This window comes from Setaria viridis, chromosome 3, assembly GCF_005286985.2.
Source record: "Setaria viridis chromosome 3, Setaria_viridis_v4.0, whole genome shotgun sequence".
Classification (NCBI taxonomy): domain Eukaryota; kingdom Viridiplantae; phylum Streptophyta; class Magnoliopsida; order Poales; family Poaceae; genus Setaria; species Setaria viridis.
In genome coordinates this window covers 28,188,433-28,195,323 of record NC_048265.2, presented here as the reverse complement: position 1 = coordinate 28,195,323, position 6,891 = coordinate 28,188,433, and the positions used below count along the sequence as shown (strand labels likewise).

At 40.8% G+C, this 6,891-nt stretch overlaps 1 long non-coding RNA gene across 1 annotated transcript; it reads right to left on the bottom strand.

Annotated features, from left to right (window-relative positions):
• Positions 1-263: 263 nt before the first annotated feature.
• On the bottom strand, positions 264-3,101 carry LOC117849829 (uncharacterized). Its single transcript, XR_004639100.2, has 2 exons — positions 928-3,101; positions 264-507 (listed from the first exon to the last, which is right to left on the bottom strand). It is a non-coding gene; the product is annotated as an uncharacterized lncRNA (long non-coding RNA).
• Between the last annotated feature and the right edge of the window lie 3,790 nt (positions 3,102-6,891).

Genomic DNA, 6,891 nt, shown 5'->3' with positions numbered 1-6,891 from the left:
ATATGTCATCACTATATGGCTAAAGGTTAGCACAACGCAATTTGGATCGTTACTATATGATTAAAGAATATCGCATGCTAAAGGTTAGCACAACGCAATTTGGATCGTTGCTATATGATTAAAGAATATCGCAACAAAATGTGCATCATCGCTACACGCTTAAAGGGTAGCGCAACACCGTTAGAGTCGTCACTATTTTCCTAGAGGATATCGCAGCATGAGCTGTCTCTATTTTCTTAAAGGATATCACAGTACAATAAGAGTCGTCGCAACACAAATTCCATCTATTACAATACATTAGTAATTAGAAAAAGGTGTTCATTACACACTTTTATGGTGCTTGCATACAAATAAACACTCTCTAAAAAACACAATTTTGTCAACATCCAAAACCTAGAGAAAACCTCGAGCATCTTCTGCCTCCCATTTTGTCTATACCCAAGGTTGTCCATCATTTACATCTGGTTGCAACCAGCAAAAGAGGGCAGCTATGAGATATATGATCACCTGCAAAATACAATAAAATAAAAGGGTCAGACATAATGTAGCCACCCTACTGCTATTTGTTTAGTATGACTTAACTAGACACACCTTCCATACTATTGTGATGCTCAGCAAGGATCAAGGTAACAGGCTTTAAAAAATCAGCAAGGAATCTCATATTTTCTTTTTGAGCATTTTTATCTGAAATTATTACTGAAAATACCTATAGATATGCAGGCATGCATCATATGCAATGAAAGTATATGTGTGTTGTTATCTGAATCTACACAAGCTATCTGAATATACACAGCAATTCTTTTAGAAGTCCATCTTACAAAAGTACCATACATATACTACTGAAGTGATTCTTCACACAAATCCATTTTGAGTAATCAAATCATATGCAGTACTGATATCAATAAATCACGGGTTGAGATAACTTACAGGAAGCCAAAATCTCAAGAGGGGGCAAGCGGGTCAAGCTAACTCTATAGTTTCCTGCCGTGGAACAAATTTTTGTTACCAAGAGAAACTGATGGAGAGATTAAACAAATTTGAACGAACTCAGGGTCACAAGCTCACAATCACAAGCTCACTAGTACTTATCCATTTAAAAAGAAAGCTGAATCCTACATGCTACCAGGACTAAGCAAATCTCAGCTGCCAAGCAAGCTAAGGTACTCCTAGGTAGCAGAGATTTGGAACAAACAATAATTATGTTTAGAGGCAAAGCATTGTAAATTCCTGCATGCTACCAGCATTGTAAATTCTCGATGTCGGGCTTATGCTTTCACACTGAATAAAACATCTTCACAAACAGAGTCATATTTCCGGCTGAACAAGAGATGAAGAGAGCATAAAAAAATAAAGAATAGATTATTAGTTCTGTTTGCTAAGGACCAGAACAAGCTCAGATGCATGGAACCAACATATAACTGCCAGAATTGAAAAGCATGTTGTATATCTGTGCTCAACTGTTGAGCTTAGGTTACAATGGAAAGTATGACTAATTTGCTCTTGGAGAACACAAAGCAGGATGAGCAGCAATAGTAAGTAAACCCATTTAGTAAAAGATAGATCACTGGGGAAAAGACTTCTGCTGTAACAACTCTCAGCAATTTGGTAAAAAAAAAACTGTGTTGCAACCTAATAAATGTATATGCCATATCAGAGTCCACTATGTACTGCTCTGCCTTGCTACAAAAAATGAGTTGGGTATTAGAGGAATGGGCACTGAGCACTTATCAGTTCTGTTAAGAACATTCATGCAATGCAGTAACTTACTTTAGGAAATTGCACTGTTTTGAAATAAAGCGTTGAGAAGTAGATGATATACTCCATAGCAGCATATCCAATACTCCTAATGGGAGTTAAAAACAGGTCTAGTATCATTGGCAACAACCAGGAAATCATGTAATTCAGATAGAAATCATGACAAGACTTACTAAGCGCATCTCTCATGCTTGGTGAGTCAAAGTAAAACAGTACACCAATCCTAATGGAAGCAGAAGAATATGGAGATAGCAGAGTCAACAATGAGTTCTATCATTGTATCCATGCATTGCAAAATGACGAAAGACATACATTTGGTCAACGAGTCTGCTTGCAGTTCAATTTCATGTACAAAACATTCGCGAGCAATAACCCAGCCATATCTGGAGTTCTACTCCACCGAAAACTGCAATTAAGTACAATCCAGAAAGTTTACAAAATCCTCTACGAGTTTCTAAACTATTGCAGCAATCAATTCAGCACTCAAGGCAGCGTAAACTAAAGAGATCTAATGCTGTGCAGAAATTCGTCAGAAAAACTGGGTCTTAATGTAGCAACCCAAACTCCCAGCATGCAGCAGCTATGAACATGATTTTTGCGTCAAAAGAAAGCATCTTGAGTCTACTACAACAATATAATTTTTATAGGATTTTTGTGCTCCAATAAACAGGCCTAAGTAACCACGAAACCACATCAGCCTGATCTAAAAACTCCTGAAACACATCAATTCGAGTTGTGACCCTAATACTCCATGCCTAACCCTTCCCTACCACGAGCGGACACACCAAGCAGCCCTAAATCGAGTGGTACAGAGGGAAATTAAGACTCACCTAGGGCTTACCCATTAGAATCCCCAAGGGAGGTTGGGGAAAACACCGATCTCGCACAGGAACTTGATCCTCTTTTCCTCCTCAGTCCGTTTCGCTGCTTCTTTTCGATTATTGGAGCTGTATTGGAGGGGATCTAGAGGGGGAAGGGAGCAGTAGAGAGGAGGAGGTGTGCTGGGGAAGAGATGTCGTGAGGAAGGAGAAGGGACGCCGTCGGAGCAGGGGGACGGGGAGCCGAGAGGGAGATGGACCCCTAAATTTTCGGGATGTGACTTTATACGATGAGGAAGCGATCCAAACCATCCGATCAGGGATGGATGGACCGGAAAGTTTGGGCCGTACGTGAGTGTTCAGAAAACAGCGGCATGTTTGGTTTACGTTGTTTGGTTTACGTTGCTCATGCATAGCAAATAAAGTTGCTTATTTGTAGTTGTTTATGCATAAGCCAAAGATATTTGATTTGAGTTGCTAAACTGCATTGAATGAAGTTGCTTTTAACATGTTTGCCCCAAATAATTGAGAGAGAGAAAGGGGAAGTCACCCAGCCATAAATGAGGGTAGGGGGTAAAGAGTGCCTTTTAGCTCCATAAGTGTTGCTTATGGGCTAAAAATAAGCAGCTCCATAAGCAACCCAAGGGTGTTTGGTTGCATAAGCAAATAAATTGTTTATTTTTAGTTGCTTATCATAAGCAACTCAAACCAAACACCCATGTACTTATATAGAGGTTGTCTTGAAAAAGTTTCAATAAATTTGGAACTTTTACTATTTTTAATTGTTGGAACTTGTTTACTATTTTTAATTGTTAAATGAATTTTTGTGTGTTTATTCAAAGTAAATAAAATTTGAACTATATATATCCCAAACAATATTTAAAAAATTCCACAAAAATATACTCTAAGGACATATGTTCCTATATCCTATATCCTGAAAATATATGAAAAATTCAAATGTTTGTTCGGGAGAATTCAAACTTCAATTTACAACCTTATTATAAAATAATGATAATAATACATAGAACTTCTTCGAATTTTCTGTAAATTGGCATAGAATCATTTTATCGATGTATAAGTTTGAAATAAAAGTTTCACAAGATTTTACGAAAATTGAAGTATTCATTGCTCACAAATGGATACATTTCAAACTTTGAGATTTGAATACCTTATAAAATTTTTTGAACTCGTATGCAGCTAAAATTTTGACACAACCTTATGTTCACCAAAACAATAGAAAATATGAACTTACATTAACATTTGTTATGCAATAACATGTTTTTATATTCTCTACTTAGATGGAGGAAAACAAGCCTTATAAAAAAGATCCAAGAAATAGTAATTTACATACAAACAAATACCATTAAGCGAAAGAGCATCATTTTACAAACATTCAGAAAAAATAATCAAATTTGGAGTTTTTATGAGGAAAAAAATAGCAAATACAAGTTTTTATTCTAGATTAAAAAGAGAAACGAATCATCCGTGTGTTCTTCAGCCAATCCAGCTAGATGGATGTGGCACGACAGGATTGGCCCAACCGGTTGCATGGGATCCGTGGTGACCCCACTCATCCAATTGGCTCGTTGCCACATGGTGAAGGGTGTCGTGTTTGATGTAGGCATTTATGATAAAAGGATCCGAATTCCATACTCTACCACAACTGACTACTTATCGCAGTGGTAAGGCATGGGAAGCTGGAGGTTGAGGTTCTGTGTTCATGTCCTCTATGCAGCGAACTCAGAGGTACCAATATCACCTGAAAAGATGTGCCACAAGCAGGACCGAGCAACTATGCTCAACAAGACTTAACCAACAGGTGGTAACTGCTCCACCAACTTCTAGACGTGCAAGGCTTTTTGGCGAAGGGGTTTGTTTTTGCTAAAAGCGACTAGTATAGGTCCTTACTTTCAATATTTTAGCCACAAGTTCTTGTTGGGATACGAGGTAGGCTACACTAGCGCAAATCAAAATTTCTACCGCGTAAAACCAGGAAGAACTGCCGTATAAGGATCACGGGATTACCACTCGACGCACTACTGGTGCGGAAGATGTAGATATGCGTCGATGCAGTGAAGACGATCACGTAGTCGTACGTAGTCGATCAACGTAGTCGTACGTAGTCGATCACGTCAACGTCCAGCAGCTCCTCAGCAGCTCGTCCACGTGCAGCAAGATCGCCCCCGGTGCCGCGGCTCGTCGTCGGCTCGTCGTGGCTCGTCGGCGGCTCGTCCAAGTGCTGCAGGCGCAACACCTCCAAGGTATCCACACGTGCAGGGAGGAAGCGTCGCAAGCCGGACTGCTAGATCCGCGAGTTGCAACAGGCGAGGGCGTGGGAGGCGCGGTAGGTGTGTTTCGCCAAAATGTGTAAACCCTAGGGCACCCCCACCCCTCTATTTATAGAGGTTCCTGACGGGCCTCTGGATCCGAGGCCCATTAGTACTTCTAAACATAATCCAACTCGGATCAGATCCGAATTGGGCTTCCAGCCCCTTAAGTGTGTGACCCTATGGGTTCGGATACGTATAGACATGGCCCGAGTACTCCTACTCGGCCCAATAGTCGGCAGCGGCCTTTAGCAAGACGTGCCAACTCCTATACGCACACGAAGATCATATCAGACGAACCAGCACAACATAATATACATGCTATTCCCTTTGCCTCATGATATTTGGTCTAGCTTCAAGCCGACCGCTCTTCCTCGATCCTGTGATCTGGAATCCCTTTGTAGGTTAACTCTTAACCGTACGTAGCATGGCCATGCATTTTCGGATCCGATCACTCGAGGGGCCCAGAGATATCACTCTCAATCAGAGAGGGGCAAATCCCATCTTGATTGACCATGTCTCATAGCATGCTTCTTGAGAAACCCGAAAGCTACCTTTATAACTACCCTGTTACGGCGTAGCGTTTGATAGCCCCTAAGTAGGTCGATCCACATCTAGAATACATACGACAATCTCAGGTCTAAGGACAAAGCGTATATGTTGTTTAAAGAGAGAACTACTTCTCGTGTTGGGTCAGTCCTAGCACATGTCTCCACATGTGTCCACATTATTAGTTCAACATCTCCATGTCCATGACTTGTGAAACATAGTCATCAACTAATATATGTGCTAGTCTAATATTCATGTGTGTCCTCACATGAACTCCGACTAGGGACAACTTTAGAATAACCATACAAGTAAAGAGTTTCACATACAATTTATATAATTGCAAATCAATTCAAGTAGCCTTCAATGTATATTCAATGAACACAATATACAAATCATGGATACATATGGAATATCATCATCTCTATGATTGCCTCTAGGGCATACCTCCAACAGTTCTAAGTTCATTTACCCATCTAAGTTAGCAACTATACTAAACAAGCATAGTTTCCAAGCAATTTGTGACAAGCATCAATATTAAGATCATCATCCAGTTCCATTCTTACTCAGTGTAGCATAGCGATCAGGCAGTCCCAAACTATGAGAGGCAGACAAATCGATTCGAATTTATTAACCATGCATGACAAACCTAATCCCACGACATCCATGTACCACGCCGGATTCACTTCATTTGTCAGCCGTCCCCATCAATTCCCGAACCTGTGTCGGGCCCACTTCCCTTGGTACAAGGCTCCATAGACCCGGACTACGCCGTACTATGACCGCACTTGTCACCACATGATGCACCAGGACAAAACTAAGTTTCCAGAGACAGTGGGGCGATCAGCTCACGTCCCTGTTCAATCAGGTACTAAGCTTCCCCATCCCATACTAGGTATGAGATTAGTACTTTCAAATGCTTGATCACAAAAACTATCACATCTCGACCTTAGTCCAATTTCATGTAGACAGACGAGGCAAACCACCGAGTACCAAACATAAGCCCGGCCTCGTCCATCGTCCTTATAGTTGCAACATAAGTAAATCAATTAATACCTCGCCCCGGTGTCACTGACAGGGGAAGCGCAAGGTTGATTTATCTGTTTTCGACTCGTGAAAGTTATCACAGCTAGCCAGCCTACAAGGAAGATTTGTGGGAAGTAAGTTACAAGACTTCTCCCCAAGCTCCCTATAACTCGCGAGTGGGCAATCACTCGACTTTTACTGAGTCCTATTAAGCATTGCAACTACTCAACTTATCATACTAGTGTTCATGTCAAAGGGTACTACGTTCATGCATCTACGGTTTCAATCAATTCCTAGAAACATGAATGTACAATCAAAGCAACCAAATATACTGCAAGTAGTTAAAGATAGGAGTTTATGCTCCGAGGCTTGCCTTCACACTTGGTGTTAGCGAACTGGTCCTCTGCTTGCTCTGGCAC